Here is a 20,525-nt window from a genome sequence, read left to right on the forward strand (position 1 = left end):
ACATTCATGCTTAGAAATGGCAAGGGGGTGAATGAATGAAGAGAGATTTGGCTCAGCCATTATACGGTCAGGTGGAATATGGAATTCCCATCCCAGGTTTGGATTTCACACCATTAATGAAAGGTTATTTCTCCTTTTATTTCTATGAGCAGTTTGATGGATTATATGTGGTCTATTTGGCTATATTTTCATGAGTATTTTTCATGCTATTATGCTAGTTATATATGTGTTTTATGACAATAACTATGTATGGATTTCATCATGTTTTTCCTTGTAATTGAATGATCAATGTATCTATGACCTAATGGATCAAATGGCAATTGATGTGTTGAGGCATCAATGGTTCTAGTGATTTTTAGCTAAATATGAGACCCCTATGCTCAAAACTGTTATTTACATTTGTAGATTACATATTTGTGACATGTTTGACGAAACACCTGTCATGGCTAGTTGGGGTCTAGTCAAGGACTTGAACAAGTATTTACTTTAGTAATGTCATTTCCATGTTATTTTATTGATTTGAAGAGATGGTTCAATTCTAGGCAGTGACCTGGGCTCTGGACTTGAAAAAGTGGCTCAAATTCTAGAGTTTGTGGTACAGCACTGACAAATGTAGTCTCTCGTCATTGGTAGCAAGCCTGTGAGATAAAATTTTGGTTTATGGTCACTGTCATGCCTATAGCATGAGAGAGACTGAGGCTTAAGTTTTCCAAAATTTTAGTGGGACCCAAGGGAAAATTGTCTAAAGTATTGGATTAGTTCCTAAGGGTCCTATAATTGACGTTGAATGTCTGTATGGTGTGTTTCTGTTAGTTCAACTTCCTTAACATGACTTAGGAGGTCGAATCATATCATAGTGGCCTCTCATCACATGTTTACCTCGGCTAGTCAGTTGCTTGGGTAGATGTAGGAGGAGGGTGTTATAGAGTGGTATCAGAGCATGGTTCACCCCTCAGGATGGATGGCCTATGTGTTGGTCATGCGTGCATGTCAGTTTCATGTGTGTCTCTCACACTTGCATTCCATGTGCTTGTTTCATTTGCACAATGTTGATCATGGTTGTAGTGATGTCGTCATGTGAAACTTGATATGGTCAATGTGGAATGCAGCACTGTGAGTGTATGACTGGTTAAATTTCGTTATATGTTTCTTACATGTATCATTGTAGTCGATTTGGTTACAATCTTACATTTTGGTTTCATTCTTGTATGCTTGGTTGCATGTATCATTCTTACAGGTTTGATTTCGAGTATCATTCACTCATGCTTGATCATATGTGCTTAGGCATATGGGTAGTTGGTCACAAATTTCTTATGCATGTTCATGTTTGCATGTGGTCAGGTGTAAAATGATGTAGTGGTTATTGTCATGCATGAGGTCGTGGTATGTGTTATTGTTGAGGTCATGGATTGATGACTGGACCCTAACTAGAATGATGGTTGCATGGTCATATGCTTATGTATTAAGTTCTATATGCTCTCATGATTACGTTATAGATGTATCACACTAATTTGTTGATCTTGTAGACAATTATCCTCCTGGAGCTATGCTAAGGTACTTTGGTTTATTATGATTTGGTTTAGCTAATATGATATACCTTGCAGGAAGAAATATCAAATGGCTAGCAAGATGTTTGACTACAAAGACTCTCCCTATGAATCCAAAGAGCAATATCATGTTGGGAACTCTTCCGATTTGGCAGTTACCCTGAGAATATTAAAGGAAGGAATAAGGAGTTGTAAGGCAGATAATGAAAGAATCATGCAGGCACAGGAAAAGCTAGTAGAGGTAAATGTAGTCATACTTCAGAGTTTGTCAGATTTACAGTGATAGGGATCACATCAGATCAACTATGAGAAAGAAGACTGAAATAATGGGGAATATGGCGGTAGGTTGCATGGTGGTCACATGTAGGATAGTGATGACACAATCAGAGATGGAAGAATGTTGGACACCCTTGATAGGAGAAGGGATAGTCACAGGTACCATTCTAGTTCTAGTTTCGACAGGCATGATGATCATTTTCGTTATCATCCTTACAAGCAGAGTGATAAGGGGTATTTTCTAGATAAGTTTAAGAAAGAAAAGCCACCTACTTTCGATGGAGAGTTAAATAAATCACAATATGTAGATGCATGGTTGCTAGGCATGAAGAAGTTCTTCATGTTGCATGACTATTCAGAAAGCATGAAGGCTAGAGTGGCTACATTCAGTCTCAAAGGTAAAGCGAACATCTGGTGGGAAGATGTGAAGAACATCAGAGGTATATGTGAGGAAGATTTTACTTAGAATGAGTTTGAGCAGTTATTCAAGAAGAAGCATTTATCGGAAAGATAATTTGATGACAAGGAAAAAGAATTTTATGAGCTAAAGATGGGATCCATGACAGATGATGAGTACATTATCAAGTTCTTGGAGTTGCTGAAGTATATGCCTTACCTCAAGGAGGAGAAGGCCAAGATGCAGAGATTCACCAGTGGGTTACCGATGGAATTTAATGGTACGATTGAGTTCGATGAGCCTAGATCATTAGAAGAGGCCATCCGGAAGCTAAAACATTGTTGTGAACAATCGAAGCATAGGACTAAGACTAAGCTAGATTGGAGAGCTAATGCAAAGAATAAAGGAAAATGGGGAAAAAAGTGAGCAAGGCCTCAGGATACAGGTAACAAGGAGAATGTTGCACCACCTAAGAGGTTCAATGAAATAGATAGATGATATGGCCATAGATTTGAGGAGAAGAATAAGGAGCTTGTGCAATGTTTGACTTGTGGGAGGAGATCATCGCAGGAGGTATTTTCCACAGTATCAGAGTGGTAGGCCTAAGATATACAGTGCGTAGGAGGCACAAATTGTTGGGGATGTTGGTAAGAGTATTCCACATATCTACGTAGAATTGGATAACAAACAGGCAGACCATTAGGAATCTATCATTGAGATGGACGGTGAGCTTTGTCATCAAGTTATTTCTATTTTGATTGACCATATATATAATTATAGCTATGTTAGTCCTGACTTGGTGGATAAGTGTGGTTTGAGTAAGGAATTGCATGCAGAATATTGGTTAGTCTAGTTTGCTATAGGTACAAAGAAACAAGTTCATCATTGGGTGAGAGTTTGTGAATTTGATTTGAATGGTATGCCTACTGCAACACACTCGAATGTATTACTGTTGGGATCATATAGTATGTCGTTAGCCATGCATTGGTTTTATCTTCATAGAACCAAGGTAGAATGCTATTACAAAGCCATTGAGTGTGTTGATGACAATGGAGAACCAAAAGTCTTATAGGGTAAGAAGAAATCTACCTCAGTTAGGATGGTGACAGTTATGCAAGAAAAGCGTAGTCTTAGGAAAGGGTGTATGTTATTTGCAATGCACATTTCTAGTGATAACGGTAAGGAAGTTGAGGATGAAAAATGTGTTGAAAAGGTACCTAGTTTTACAGTAGTTCAAGGATGTACTTTGTAATGACATTAATGAGTTACCACCTCATAGGGAGGTAGAATTTTCTCTTGATTTAATGTCAGGGGTAGCTCTAGTATAAAATTCACCTGACAGGATGAGAATGCCTGAATTGGTTGAGTTAAAGTTGCAGTTGAAGGAAATGTTGGAAAAGGGGTACATTAGGCCAAGTGTATCGCCATGGGGTGTACCAATATTGTTTATGAAAAAGAAAGATGGTACTCTCAGATTATGCATTGACTATAGGTAGTTGAACAAAGTGACCATCAAGAACATGTATTCGTTATTGAGGATTGATGACTTATTCAACCAGTTGAAGGGAACACCCATGTTCTCGAAGATTGATTTGAGATCAAGACACCATCATGTACACATCAAAGAAGAGGACATTTACAATACCCCATTTAGGACCAGGCATGGGCATTATGAGTTTGTTTTTGTTACAATTGGCTTAACTAATGCTCCAGCTACATTTATGTGTTTGATGAATAATGTGTTGCATCCATATTTGGATAATTTTGTGATTGTGTTCATTGATGATATACCGGTATATACTAAAAATGAGGAAGAGAACGTTGAGCATTTAGTAGTAATATTGAGGTTGTTTAGAAGTATCAATTGTATGCTAATCTCAGCAAGTGTAGTTTCTTTCAGATTGAGGTACACTACTTGGGGCATGTTGTCTTGAAGGAGGGAATTGTAGTAGATCCAGAAAAGATAAGGGCCATCATGGAGTGGGTAGCTCCTAAGAATGTGGATGAGGTCAGATCTTTCATGGGTTTGGAAAGCTACTATAGGAGGTTCATAAGGAAGTTCAAGTGGACAAATGAGTGTGAGGCTAGTTTTGAGCATCTCAAACAGTTGTTGACACATGCACAATTGTTAAAGATTGCAGATCCAAATAAATAATTTGTATTATGCACCAGTTCTTATGCAGGATGGACAGGTGGTATGCTATGAGTCACGGGAATTGAATGAGCATGAGAAGAACTACCTAACACACGATCTTGAGTTGGCAGCAATTATACATGCATTGAATATGTGGAGGCACCATCTTCTTAGCAAGAGGTTTGTACTTATGAGTGATCACATTGGGTTGAGGTATTTGTTTGACCAGTCGAATCTAAACCCCAGGAATGCTCGATGGTAGGTTACAATCAACGAGTTTGATTTCAAGATCAAGTACATGGAGGGTAAAGACAACAGGGTGGAAGATGTTCTCAGTAGATGGGTACAGGTAAATCACTTGGCAGCTATGAGCTCCTACGGGATATACTTATAGGATAGGATCTTGCAAGTAGGTCAACAGGATGTCAGATATATGGAGATTGTGCACAGGTTGCAGTAGGGTGCAAGTATAGGTACACATGTTAGTACAAGTAAATTCACAGGTACATGTATAGGTACAAGTGCAGGTCCACAAGGTATAAACTATTGTCTTACATCAAATGGATTGGTCAGGTTCCGAGACATGATATATGTACCTAATAAATGTGAGCTCAAGAAGGTGATCTTGAGAGTGTTTCATGCGAAACCATATTAGGTCACCCAAGTTATTAGAAGAAACATAAAGCAGTGAAGAGATTTTACTATTTGTCAAATTTGAAGAGGGATGTAGCATAGTTTGTGGCTAGGTGTTTTGATTATCAGTGAGTGAAAGTAGAGTGTAAACATCCAGGTGGACTGCTACAACCGATCGTGATTCCCGAATGGAAATGGGAATTCATTTCTATGGACTTCATCACAGGGTTGTCGAAGACAATGAGACATCATCAATCCATTATGGTTATTGTGTACATGTTAACAAAGGTTGAACATTTCATTCCAGTGAAGCCTACATTCTCAGCTAGCAATGTGGCACAGGTATTTATCAGAGATGTAGTTAGACTGCATGATGTTCCAAAGAATATTGTGTCAGACAGGGATGCGAAGTTCACTTCCAAGTTTTGGAAGGAGTTATTTTCAGTTTTGGGCACAGAGTTGGCTTTCAACACAACTTATCATCCTCAAACAGATGGAAAAACATAGAGTATTACTAGGATATTGGAGGACATATTGAGGATATATGTGATGCATCAACAGTGGAAGTGGGAAGAGTATCTCCCTTTGGTAGAGTTCGCATACAAAAAAAGTTATCAGGAGTCATCGAGGATGATTCCTTTTGATGCATTGTAAGGGTGGAGTTGTAACACTCCCATCAGTTGGAGTGATCTGGTTAGCAAGGTATTAATTGGACCATATATGCTAGCAGACATGGAATAAGAAATACAAGTGATCAAGAAGAATCTAAAGGAAGCACAGGATAGGCAGAAGAGTTATGCAGATAGGAACATGTTTTTCAAGGTTTCCAGGTCTAGGAACAAGTGTACTTGCACATCAAACCGAAGAGGAGCTCCTTGCAGATTGGATCATGTGTCGAGCTGGCACCATGGTTTTGTGGATCCTTCAGTATCATTGAGATGACTGGGCCAGTAGCCTATCGAATTGCACTGCCACTGAAAGTGAAAGTCCATGATGTTTTCCATGTGTCATTTCTTAAGAAGTATGTTAAATATGTTGATCACGTGATGGACTGATTTATATTGCAAGTGGAACCAGATGGAGAATTCCAAACGGAGCCTCAGTGTATATTAGAAAAAAAGGTGCTCATGCTCTGGAACCGAGAAATCGAGAAAGCTAAAGTGCAATAGAAGCACTTTGTCCTTGATGAAGCTACATGGGAGATGACGGATCAGATATAGGCTATGTATCCTTCCTTGTTTCCGGTTGAGGCAAAGCAATTTTGGCTTAGCGTTTTGGTGTGATTTTGGTATATGTTGTGGTATATGTTTTGGTGTATGTTTTTATGATCTTATTTTATGTACATATGTATATGGATATAAATATTGCCATGAGCTATGGTATAAAGCTCCAATAAGCAGTATGGGTGCCATGCCATTATGATGTTATGTTGTTATGTTTTCATGTTGGTTTGTTTCTCAATAGGATGATCATTGTAAATGTTGCATCGAGCTAAGTTATAAAGCTCCATTGGCAATATATGTTTTTCTTACAATATTTTTGTGTTTATAGGTGTTTTTGAACACCGAGGATGATGTTCCACCAAGGGGGAAGACTCTATAACAACCCTGGTGAAAACGCCATGTAATAGTAGTAAATAAAGGCAAAATAATAACCACGAATGATGGGACACTTATTTAAAGTTGAATGTTGGGAAAAATACAAGTGTTGGGGATCACTTATGATTGGTTACGACTAAGGAAATTCGCAAGGACAATGGCTAAGGCTTTGGAAAGAAAAAATGGCATTTTGCAACATTTATTTATGAAAATAATGGAAATTAGGAGAAAAGGGAGGTGAAAGGTCGCAGGTTGCATGTGAAGAGGAAATTGAAGGAAAATAATTGAAAATGAAGAAAATAGAGGTCTCATTCATAAAAAGGCTTATGAGGATCAATTGGTAACCTTTTTTCAGTTCAGTGTTGGAGCTCTCTCTCATTATTCTCTCTCTCATACTCTTGGAGACTTATAGTTTTCTTGGAGCACTCTTGGAGGGTGTGTCATACTAGGATTCTTAGAGAAAAGAGGCAAAAGAAGAGCAAGAAAGCACAAGAGGGCATAAGGATTAACAACTACATCATATTTACTTGCAGGTACCAAGTTGCATCTTTGTTTCCTTCAATAGTTTTTGCATGGATGGCAGATGCATGTGGTTTGTTGGTTCTGATCTGTCATTGGCATGGAGGATGGTCAGGATGGATAGTGGATTGCCTAACCTTGCCATTTTCTGGATAACCATGCTGATTGTGGGTTCATTGATCATTGTTGTGTTTTGGTTGGTTCTCATGTTTCCTTAGCTTGGGTTGAGTTATTAGTCCCATAGACTTGGTTGGAAAAACACTCTGGAGCCCTGGAACAACTTGGGTTGAGTTGCTACCCTCATAGACTTGGTTGCAAAATTTCTTAGAAGCCCTTGGTAGGTTGAGTTACTAGTCCCATAGCCTTGGTTGGACAAATGCTATGGAGCTCGCTAAAAGTTGTGGGTTGAGTTACTAGTCTCGGAGCCTTGGTTGGACAAATGCTCTGGAGCCCTGGATGTCTGGGATAGAGACCGATTTGATGATGGTTTTGGTAATGTTTGACAGTGAGGTGGAATCACTATTTCATGGGTTCAGGTGGGTGGCCTTTGAAACCCCTGGATGGTTTTTGATTTATGTGTTCTATGAGATTCCACATTCATGCTTGGAATATGGAATGGGGGTGAATGGATGAAGAGAGATTTGGCTCAACCATTCTACGGTCAGGTGGAATATAAAATTCCCATCACCAGTTTGGACTTCACATCATTAATGAAAGTTTATTTCTCCTTGTATTTCTGTGATAACTTTGATGGATTATATGTGGTCTATATGGATGTACTTTCATGAGTATTTCTGATGCTATTATGATGGTTATGTATGTGTTTTATGACAATAGGCATGTATGGATTTCATCACGTTTTTACTTGTAATTTAATGATCAATGTATCTATGACCTAATGTATTGAATGGTAGTTGATGTGTTGAGGCATCAATGGTTGTTAGCAATTCTCAGCTAAGTATGAGAACCCTATGCTCAAAATTGTTATTTACGCCTGTAGATTGCATATTCGTGATATGTTTGACGAAATGCCTATCATGGCTAGTAGGGATCTAGTCAAGGTCTTGAACAACTATTTTATTTAGGATTGTCATTTCCATGTTATTTTATTGATTTGAAGAGATGGTTCAATTCTGCGTAGTGACCTGGGCTTTGGGCCTGAAAAAGTGGCTCAAATCCCAGAGTCGCTAGTATAGCATCGAAAAATTTAGTCTCTCGTCACTAGCTGATAAGCCTATGAGAGCAAATTTTGGTTTTTGGTCACTATCATGCCTATAGGATGAGAGTGACTGAGGCTTAAGTTGTCCAAAAGTTCAGTGGGAACCAAGGGGGAAATTTGTCTAAAGTATTGGATTAGTTCTTGAGGGTCCTGTAGTTGATGTTGAATGTATTTATAATGTGTTTCCATTGGTTCCACTTCCTTAACGTGACTTAGAAGGTCAAATAATATAATAGTGTTCTCTCGTCGCATGTTTATCTTGACTGGCCGATTGCTTGGGTAGATGTGGGAGGAGGGTGCTATTGTTGGTACCTTTTGTCAGTTTAGTTTTGGAACTCTGTCTCTATTCTCTCTCTCTCACACTCTTGGACACTTAGAGTTTTCTTGGAACACTTTAGCATTATATGAAGAAAATAAAAGAAGGCAAAGAGGAAGCAAAGATCAAGCAAGGAAGAGCAGGATCAAGCAACTAAAGTGGCATTATTTGTAGGTATCGAGTTTCATGTATTATTTTCTTGCTATTTTTGGCATGCATGGCTACGCATGTGTGTTCTAGGTTCTCTTGTTGTGATTCACATGGGTTTCTTTAGGTGTGACCGTGTTCTTCAGCCTTGCCTTTCCATTTCAGGATAGTCATGGTGTGATGGTATTCTCATGTTTTGGTTGAGGTAGATTTTTGTATGAATTCAAAACTGAGTGAGGTGATCTTTGAAAGAAAGAACACATGGCCTAGTTATCCTTGAGTTGGACTGTGGATTGCAGTAAATCCTTGGCCTAGTAACCCCTGAACCAGACTGTGGGTTGCGGTAAAGCTGAATTTTGTGTTACCTCGGTGGGCCTAGGATTCCTTGATCAGTGAATGGTGTGATATACGGTAAATCCTAGAGGTGGGTGCCCTCGATCAAGCCTAGGAATCCTTGGACAGTGAATCGCAAGATATACAATAAATCCTGGAGGGTGGGTTCTCGGTTAGGGCCTAGTGATCCACTATGGATTACGATAAGTCCAAGAAACTAGGAGATAGGTAAATTCCTCATAGTATAGATGAATAAATCTAGTGGCATCCATACTTGTTTAGGGCCTAGTGATCCGGTGTGGATTCTGGTCAATCTTGGTTCTATGGATGAGGGTAAGGTGGTGTAGCCCCAAGAAGCCCTAGTTGAGTTTTGGTTATGAGTCTGACATTCATGCTTGGAATATGGCATGAGGGTTATCAGCTAAAAGAAATATTTGGTTCAACCAATTTATGGTCGGCTAGTTCGTGGAAGTCCCTTACCTGGTTGGATTTTTCATTCATTAATAAGAGTTATTTTCCCTGGTATTTGATGAGTAAATGTAATGGTTCATATGTGGAATTTATGGTTGTTGTATCCTTATTATTTTCATTGTTGATATGTTGGTTACGAGTGTGTTTTATGATAGTGATGATGTATGGATCTCATCATGTTTTGACTTGTAAATGAATGAATAATGAATATATGACCTAATAGATGACAATATGTCTAATGTGATAAGGCATCAATCTTCTTAGTGATTCTCAAATAGGTATGAGACCCTTATGCTTAGACCTATTGTTATGACTTGTAGAATGTATATTTGTGACATGTTTGACGAAATTCCTATCATGGCTAGTAGGGGTCTAGTTAAGTCTTTGATTAAGTATTTGCATCATTATCATTGTTTTGATGTTATATACCATTTCTGGAAGTCTCATGAAGTTCTCGACAGTAGCCTCAGTCCTGGCCCTGAAAAAGTGGCACAAAATCTGTGGTCATAGGCTCATAAATAGTTGAAAAAGACCTCAGTCACTTGCATACCTTGCTGTGAGAGTGACTGGAGAATCCCAGTCACATGCATGCCCATGTCATGGGAGTGACTGAGGCTCTAGGTTCAAGAAAATGTTAAGTTGCCTCAGGGTTTGGTCCCCTTGAAATATTGGTTGGCTCCTAGAGGTTCTGTAGCATGTGTGGAAGGTCAGTTTGGTTTTGTTTTGTTGGTTTCACTTCCTTAACTGTACATGGGGAGTTGAATCAAATCTTAGTAGCCTATCATCACATGTTTACCCCAACGAATTACTTAACTTGGGTAAATATGGGAGGAGGGTGTTACAATAATGGTTGTTTTGTGCACTCCTATTGGTGGCTCGTGGTATTGAGCCCATGGTATTATAAAATGAACTTAAAATAAAATAATGTAAGTGATAAAGGTTATTGAATTTAGGCTTTTGTGATCCATATCAAGTATATTGAGAAGGTTTTCGGCGATAATCACATCAAAATTCATTTGTTGACATGTTTCAAACCTGCAAGTGTGGTTCATCGGTAGTACAAGATGAAGAACTAGACCATGGCAACAAGTTAAATAAAGAGACCGATCATTCAACAACTACTATTGACCATGGAAACAACTACAAAGGATTGGGCAAAAGTTACATTTGACTGGACCAAGAAATAGGGAAAGGGATATTAATTAGTTACTTTGTTAAATCTATTTATTCCCTTAGGAAGAATAATGTTCACTCAACCTTTAGACCCCTTAACACCATTCATAGTTCCCTAAGATTTGTAAAAGACCATGTTGACCCGAAGCACATGAAAGGTGTTTATGTTATTCCTTTTTCCCATGGGACCCCCTATGTTGGTGAAATTGGGCGCTCTATTAATCAGAGGATTCATGAGCATGTCACTGACATCAAACATGGAAGGACCCGGTCTTCAACCCTGGCAGAACACGCGGAGAAGACTAAGCATCATATATGTATTGAGAAGGCCCAGATTATTGCTAAGATTTCTCCTTTCCATCACCGAAAGTTTAGGGAGGTCATTGAAATTGAAAGAAGGCATAGCAATCTCAACAAGGATGACGACTAGAAGATTAGCAATTATTGGATCCTTGCCCTTTCCTCCTAGGCCCCCCTCCCCCCACCGTTTCGTTCCTTTTTTTTTCCTTATTCTCTGGTTTTTACTCCCTCGCCTTCACGATTTGTTTTTCCCCCTTTATTCCCTTTGCTATTAATTTTTTTTCATTACCTTATTTATTTATTTAATATTATTAATATTTTATTCATATTAGTTCTCTTATATTTCATTTTTAAATTAAAAATAAGGGGTTAATAAAGCTTCCCCTTTTCATTTATTTATTAGGTTAAATTTCTTAGTTTAAGTTCTAAAAAAATTTAGGCTTTACCTAGTTTTTATTACTCTCTCTCTCTCTCTCTCTCTCTCTATATATATATATATATATATATATATAAAACATACACATATAAAATCAAATTATCTAATTAGTTGATTAATTAATAAACATTTAGGTTTAATCCCCATTTATCCCATGATACCTTTAGTAAATGAAATAAATAAATTTAATAATCAAAATAAACTAATTAATTATAAACAATTTATCCCATAATAATTGATAGAATTAACACTTATTTTATTACATATTTAGTTACATATATAATGAAAGAAATAAACTTAGTAAACAAGTTAACTAATTAACTAACTATTTATTTATTTATTATGAATTCCTATAATAATACAAATCTTTATATAGTTTATTTAGTTTTAAAATAATAAACAGAATAATAAATTATTAAGGTTTTAATTTCTGAGTTTAAGTTCATTAAAACAATTTAGTTAAATATAAGTAGATTTATCTAGTTACAAATAAAAATAATAATAAATAGATTTAAGAAACTAACCAATTAATTATTAATTAACGGATTAATATTTATTTCCCTATCTCTTGGTCCATTCAAATGTAGCTGTTGCCAGTCCTTTGTAGCCGTTTCATTGGTCAATAGTAGTTGTTTCTTTCTTTCCATCCTTTGAATGATGGGTCTCTCTATTTAACTTGTTGCCCAGTCCTTTGTAGCCCTTTCATTGGTCAATAGTAGTTGTTTCTTTCTTTCTATCCTTTGAATGATCAATCTCTCTATTTAACTTGTTGCCATGAACTGGTTCATTTGTCCTCACTAAGAACCACACTTGTTTGTTCAAAACGCGTCCAAAAATGAATTATGATATGATAAAAGTTCCCAACAACACACTAGATTCATTATTTAAGGCCCACTAGGTAGTTGTTTTTGTGATATTTATATATATAGAATCCATATAATATGATCTCAATAATCAATATTATATTCGAACTCTAGCCACTAAGTGGTTACGTTTTGTGATACCATTAATATTAGATAAACTTGACTTGGTGAAAGAGTTAGGGTTGTTAGGAAAATAGTGGCGGTTTTGGGTACTTCTATTAGTAGCCTGCGATATTGAACCCACGGTATTATAAAATAAACTTAAAATATAATAAAGTAAATGATAAAAGATACCAATAACACACCAGATTTACATGTACCATAAACTTGACTTGGTGAAAGAGTTAGGGTTGTTAGGTCAATAGTGGTGGTTTTGGGCACTTCTATTGGTAGCCCATTGTATTGAACCCATGGTATTATAAAATAAACTTAAAATAAAATAACGTAATGATAAAAGTTACCAACAACACTAGATTAACTGTACCATTAATATTAGATAAACTTGACTCAGTGAAAGAGTTTGAGTTGTTAGGTTAATAGTGGTGGTTTTGGGCACTTCTATTGGTAGGTTGCGGTATTAAACCCATCGTACTATAAAATAAAGTAAATGATAAAATTTGTATCATCAAGAGGGTTGGAATTTCAAACGAGGCTCAACTGTCAAATTTCAACAAAGAATGTTGACGGTTTTGCAATTTTTTTAACTGTATTTAATGATTGCCCCGTGATAGGAAATTTCTCCATCAAATTCCATCCCTGTGATTATTAGATAAACTTGACCTGGTGAAAGAGTTAGGGTTGTTAGGTCAATAGTGGTGGTTTTGGGCACTTCTATTGGTAGCAAGTGGTATTGAACCGTGGTATTATAAAATAAACTTAAAATAAAATAAAAGTTACAAACAACACACTAAATTTAAGTGTACCATTAATATTAGATAAACTTTCCTTGGTAAAAGAGTTAGGGTTTTTAAGTCAATAGTAGTGGTTTTGGGTACTTTTATTGGTCGCTGGTGGTATTGAACTCATGTATTATAAAATTAAATTAAATTAAATTAAATTAAATGATAAAATTTACCAACAACACACTATACTTATGTGTACAATTAATATTAGATAAAATTGACTTGGTGAAAGAGTTAGGGTTGTTAGGTCATGGTGGTTTTGGACACTTCTATTGGTAGCCCGTGGTATTGAACCTATTGTATTATAAAATAAACTTAAAATAAAATAAAGTAAATTATAAAAGTTACCAACAACACACTAGATTTACGTGTACCATTAATATTAGATAAGCTTGACTTGGTGAAAGAGTTAGGGTTGGTGGTTTTGGGCACTTCTATTGGTAGCCCTTGGTATTGAACCCATGGTACCATAAAATAAAATAAAAATAAAATAAAGTAATTGATCAAAGTTACCAACAAAACACTAGAGTTATGTGTACCATTGATATTACATAAACTTGACTTGGTGAAAGAGTTAGAGTTGTTAGGTCAATAGTGGCGGTTTTGAGCACTTCTATTGGTAGCCCGTGGTATTGAACCCATGGTATTATAAAATAAAATCAAGTAATTATAAAAGTTACCAACAACACACTAGATTTACGTGTACCATTAATATTAGATAAACTTGACTTGGTCAAAGAATTAGGGTAGTTAGGTGAATAGTGGTGGGTTTGGGCACTTCTATTCGTACCCTGTGGTATTGAACCCATGGTATTATAAAATAAACTTAAAATAAAATAAAGTAAATGATCAAAGTTAGCAACAACACACTAGATTTATGCATACCACTAATATTAGATAAAGTTGACTTGGTGAAATAGTTAAGGTTGTCAGGTCAATAGTGGTGGTTTTGGGCACTTCTATTGGTAGTCCGTTAAAACAGGCTTAAAATAAAATAATATGATAAAAGTTACCAACAACACACTAGATTTACGTGTCCCATTAATATTTGATAATCTTGACATTAATATTTGATAATCTTGACTTGATGAAAGAGTTAGAGATGTTACGTCAATAGTGATGGTTTATCATGTGCCTTCATTAATGACAAAGAGCTAAGTCGTTAGGCTTTGGAATATTTATAGAAGTAGAAACCATATCATCTGATATTGGTATTATCTGGAAGGTCTACTTATTGAGGAGAGAAAGCAAGTGTATTGAAGCCTTATTACGAGAAAGCAAGCCTATTGAAGCATTATTAAGAGAAAAAGCTTCACAGAGGTACGATTTCTTTTTTGATTATAATCAAATAAAATAGTTTTAAGTTAGATGTATCTAGGTGGTTTTGATATAGTCAATGTTTCTGAACTGTGTATATCAATTTTAACTTAGTTTTATGAAAAGAGAGCTAATTTGTATACATTTTTCTTTAAACAATACTAGGGTACATTATCTTAGCAAATTTGTTCAAATGCGCTGTGGAATTTGGGAGATCAAGCTAATTTAGTGGGTACATTATCTTAGCAAATTTGTTCAAATGCACTGTGGAATTTGGGAGATCAAGCTAATTTAGTTGAGCTCGGAGGTCCTAACAGTATTGGGATTAAGTAGATAGAATGAGCGTTAATGTGTTCATTTGAAGACAATTACATAGAATAATTGTTACCGTGTCTATTTGGGAATATACAGATAGAATGTTTGTTAATGTTTCCATTTGCGCTGATAAACGGATCACTTTCTTGCTTAGCATCGTGATTTCCTTTTTCTCGTCAACTTTCCTTCTTAGCATCGTGATTGCCTTTTTCTCGTTAATGTTTCCATTTGAGCTCATAACCGGATCACTTTCTTGCTCATAACGGGATCACTTTCTTGCTTAGCATCGTGATTTCCTTTTTCTCGTTAACTTTTTCGCTTAGCATCGTGATTTCCTTCTGTTTGCGCTGATAACCGGATCACTTTCTTGCTCAGCATCCTGATTTCCTTTTTCTCATTCCGCCCTGTTGGTTGTGTTTCCTTCTGTGCGTTTTTCGCCTTTCCTTTTTTGTTTTCCTGGCCCTATCATTCCATTCACCCTATAAATGATTGCGAATTTACTTGCCCTATCATTCCATTCACCCTAGGCTGCAATCGTTGTTTGGTCTAGAGATCTCCCACTAATTGTTTGCAAGGAAGGAGATCTCCCACTAGTTGTTTACAAGGAAGTAGATCTCATGATGATGTCGTTTCAGGGTCATCCCACACCCTTACCCTCTACATGGGGAAATTCCGACACTTCACTTGGTAAGCCATGTCGTTTTCCAAATTAGTTGTTGAATACCTTCCTCTGTTCTCCAAATAATGAAAGTCAATTACTAATTATCACTAAACCCTAATTATAATTAGGGTTTTTTATTTTTATTTTTCAACCCTGCTGAGCCTCGTAGTTATTTGAATAACCAATAGAAAATAAAAATTGAAGTCTTGATTTGTTTCCCGTAGATTGGAAGCACAGGGGCTGGAGCTATTTTGGTTGAACATGGAGCATCAACACACTGTTCCTGCATCTCAGACAGCAATAGAGAACTTGCCTACACAGATAATCCGCGTTGATCAAGTCACCGGTGGAAATGCATTTTGTAGCATCTGTACAGACATGATGCCCGTTGGTGAAGCAGCGAAACAACTGCCATGTAACCATCTGTATCATAGCCATTGCATCATTGAATGGCTTAATCTCAGAAATAGCTGTCCATTGTGCCGTTACAATCTGCCCACAGATGAACCAGAGCCCAGAGATGAATTGCTCGATGGGCATCAACACGCTGTTCCTGCTTTCTTCCAAGATGGGCCTCAACGCACTGGTCCTGCATCTCAGACAGCAATAGAGAACTTGCCTACACACATAATCTACGTTGATCAAGTCACCAGTGGAAATGCAGTTTGTGCCATCTGTACTGACATGATGCCCGTTGGTGAAGAAGCGAAACAACTACCATGTAACCATCTGTATCATAGCCATTGCATCATTGAATGGCTTAATCGCAGAAATACCTGCCCGTTGTGCCGTTATGAGCTGCCCACAGATGAGCCAGACACCCAGTAGTAAAATCTGTAGGAATTTATGATGGATATTCCGACACAAACTTTTATTTATTTATCAAAGTTCTGAAACTTTGTCAGTGATCTTATCATTATCAACCACATAGGTTTTCATATCATTAAGTGATTTTTTTTAAATGTTGTTTTATATATTTTAATATAAAATATATAGTAATATAACACACCTTATTTGTAGATGATGCGTTACTATTAGGAGTTGGTTCTATTGGTTAATGACGTGTTACTATTTGGAGTTGGTTCTATGGAAGAATAGCCAATATTTTGTGAAATTATCTTAATGTTTTGTGATGCATTAGCTATGAAAATTACTGCTAGCCACACCAATTTTTTGTTTCATAGGGTTGGGAAAGACTTAGAGGAACCTGTAATGTAATTAATATTTTTTAGTACAAATTTGTTCCATTAATTTTGGGTCTTAAATATTATATTTTATATAAAATCAAATAAATATTTGATAGAGAATTGGTTTGGGTTGTTTTATGCGAAATGAAATAAATATTTGATAGAGAATTGGTTTTGGTTGTTCAGGAAAGTCTAGAGAAAAGTGGAACAAAGAGATTGAATTTGATTATAGCTTTTAATTGGAATATATATTTTTATTGATACAAATTTTAAATTTTATATTGAATTTAGCAATTTTTGTGGAATGCTAACAAAAATAAAAATGAATTTCTTTTAGTTATGTGGAAAAGTTAGCTATTTTTAAAAAGCTGTCAGGTTGGAGTACTAAGAATATTTACTATTTTTGGAAGATATTATGCATGTAGAATTTATGGGGAGGTTTGATGGGTATTGGCTTATGGAGTTATGTGGTGAAGATAAGTATTTATAAAATAAATCATACCTTTTGAAAAAACCAAGAATGCTTTTATAATTTGGAGGTCATTGATTGGCTTGGAATATAGCAAAAGGGGATCAATCGTTTATTGGAGATCTTTATATTGGGGTGGAGATACCTATAATTATTTGATTGGACACATGCCTTGAATAGTAAGGTTTAAAATTTGAATGTGTCATGTTCAGATTGTTTAGTAGAAAAATGGGAGAGGTGCATCTCAAGTTTGAAACATTGTTGTGGATGTATATGAGATACATTAATATGAAATGCTTTTGCAGGTCATGTTGTTGTAAAAGAGAAATGAAATAGTGTGTTGAGAAGTAATTGTTCGTGAGAATGTGTTTTTGTTGGTTGTTACTGGAAGACAAGATCTTAACATGGGATAATTACATCGAACATGGGGGTTGTAGGGCTAGTATGTGTAGTCCTTTCCATAAATATCAAGAGAATGTTGATAATTTATTTGTCTATTGTGAGGTCACTAAAGAGGTGTAGCTAGAGATTGCTTTGAATTTAAAGATAACATCTCATTGGAATAGAAGATAATTTGAGGATTGTTTCTATTTTTTTGCAATTGAATACTTATCACTTAAAAAAATACGTATTTTTGTGGTTTGGGGCATCTCTAGGCTAAGGAATTTAGCACTTTTTAAGAATAAAATTATTTCTAACATTTTGGTATGTTCCATAGTGGTGGGTCTATTCAAATAATTTCATAAAGATATTAGGAGAAGCTGCTAGAATTTATTCTCAACTTGTATTTTCATATATGTGTTATATATTATTTTTAAAGTGCAAGTCAAAGTGAATTTTCTGAAGGTGGCATGGTTTGGATTATAAATCCTAACTACAGGTTTAATTCTTGGATAGGATGTGGCAAAGGAACTAATGCTAGAGAAGAGTTAGCTGCATTGTGCAGATTATTATACCATGTTCTGATAAAAGGTATTAGTGTGTTGTCAATATTAGGAGACTCTAATGTCATTATTGATTAGGCAACTAGAAAATCTGTACTTCAGGTATCTAAGTTACGTTATTGGATTTAGGTTTAGAATTTAAAAGCTTAATTTCATAATATTTTATTTTCTCATATTTCTTGGCAATACAATAAGTAGATAAATTATCAAAGAAAGCCCTTGGAAATAATGAATATTTCTTGTTTTTTGAAGAATTAAGTGAACAAAACATCATAGATATTGATTTCCTACATATGTAAAGAAGGAAAAAAGAGTTTTATTTTTACTGAAGATAACTTTTGGTTGAAGACATTTTTTGGAATCTGGTAGTTATGTGTTTTTTTAGGGATCAAAAAGAGTGAAGGGATCTCTACTTGAATGGTTCATGAGGCACAATACTTGCTAAGTGATAATATATCTCTGGGATTTAGTCTACAATGAGAAACCTACATATCTAGTCATTCATGTATGACCATTTCCATGAGATGTACTCGTAACTAATTAATTTCTCATGATTTTTGAATAGTGCACTTAGCACTCATTGCATCTGGTGATGCTCATAGAAGGATGAAGAAATAGGATTGAAACTAGTGATAAGTTGAAGGGGTGAAGACGTGGGGTCTAGTTGTTAGCATTAAAATTCTTGCACAAATTGTCATAGAAAGAGTACCGAAGTAGGGGTTTGGTAGAGTGTCCCTTGCCAACAATGGAAACAAGAAAATGACAAGCTGCGAGGGACATAAAACTGGGTAGTTACCCTTATCCACTGGGAACTCCCAAGCTTCATTGGATGATGAATATCAATCTGCAATAAAACAAGTTCCATGTGTCTTTTCGATGGTGCATTAAAAGGATCAAGAACCTCAGCAAGCTAGCAAGCATTAATGCTCAACTTGATTGCACCCTCCCTATCAAATTTAATTAACTATAATTTTCAAGCACTGGTTCATTTTTATCTACCACAATCACATTAATTATTATGTAAATACAACTTTTATAATTCAAAACAATTTGAGCGATTTTTTTTTCTCAAAAGCCTAAAAAAAGCAACATGCATTTGACACATAAACTTGAAATAAGAAATACCGGTTCTTTTTTTAAGAAAAAATTAAAAGAAATCTTCTTTGAATTATATCAATTCAACCCATTGTGGCGTCGGGTCCAAACCCAAAAAAACATTGGAGAAATATAACAAAATCACATATTTTTTTTTTTTTATTTCATTTCTATCTATGACAACGACATTAATTATTATGTAAATACAACTTTTATAATGGAAAACAATTTTCGCAAAGAAATTTTTTCTCAAAATTACAGAAATACTAATTCAAAAACGTGCTTTAAAGGTTGTTTGTGTGGATTGTAAATTTAAGACAATAAACTTACTCTTGATGTTACAAATGCATTACAAAAACATATAGTTGAATTATTCTAAACTTAAAAATAGGAAAGGAGATAACCTTGTCTCCGCTAAGTGGTATAAAAAATAATTATTATATAATACGAGAGGCTTAAGGTTAGTTCCCTGCTACCAACCCCTACGGAGCCCAAGAACACTGTTGTTAGTCATATAGGGTCATATGATTGAGTTAAAATGAGTTAAAAAGTTCCACACGAAACCTGAATTACATAACTTTGTACATGCAGATTAAAAAAGATAATTAAGAACAAACCAGTGCATCCGAAGGGTCGAGAACCTAGGCAAGATGGCAAGGATTAATGCACACATGGCTGGGATGCTCCCTATCGAATTCAATTAACTATAATTTACAAGAACTAGAAAAGGATCACATTTTTTTTACTTCATTTCTATCTACCACAAACAAATTAATTGTTATTTAAATACAACTTTTGTAATTCAATACAATTTTAGCAAATAAACTTTTTTTGAAAATTAACGATACTAATGACACTACCTATGGTAGAGAAGTATGCATTGTTAAAATAAATTAATTACTCCCGCATGAGGGTTGGATAAATTTAGAGAGTCAGTTAACTGAGTGTTGAGGGTTGAGTGTTTGAGTGTTGAGTCAAGTCGAGTTAAGTGATAGACGAATTTTAGTGTGTGGTTACATGTGGTTGCATGTCAAGATAATTTAGGTAAGTCGCTAGTTGGAAAATGTTAAATACCCTTCATCGGGTTCACTGTAAGTATCATGTTTTGTGTGATCAATAGAAGAGCGACAACTCGTGGTTTTGTGTGTGATTTTTTTTTTTTTTCTTCTTTGTCATTCCAACAAATGGTATTAGAGCAAGACGATCTAAGGAAACAGAAACTCGTAGCTTGTAGAACTGCACTGTGTGATTAATAAGTTAGAGCAAGAAGTGG

This window comes from Pinus tabuliformis, chromosome 5_1 (genome assembly GCF_031772625.1).
Source record: "Pinus tabuliformis cultivar Carrire ecotype Pingquan chromosome 5_1, CPIR1, whole genome shotgun sequence".
Classification (NCBI taxonomy): domain Eukaryota; kingdom Viridiplantae; phylum Streptophyta; class Pinopsida; order Pinales; family Pinaceae; genus Pinus; species Pinus tabuliformis.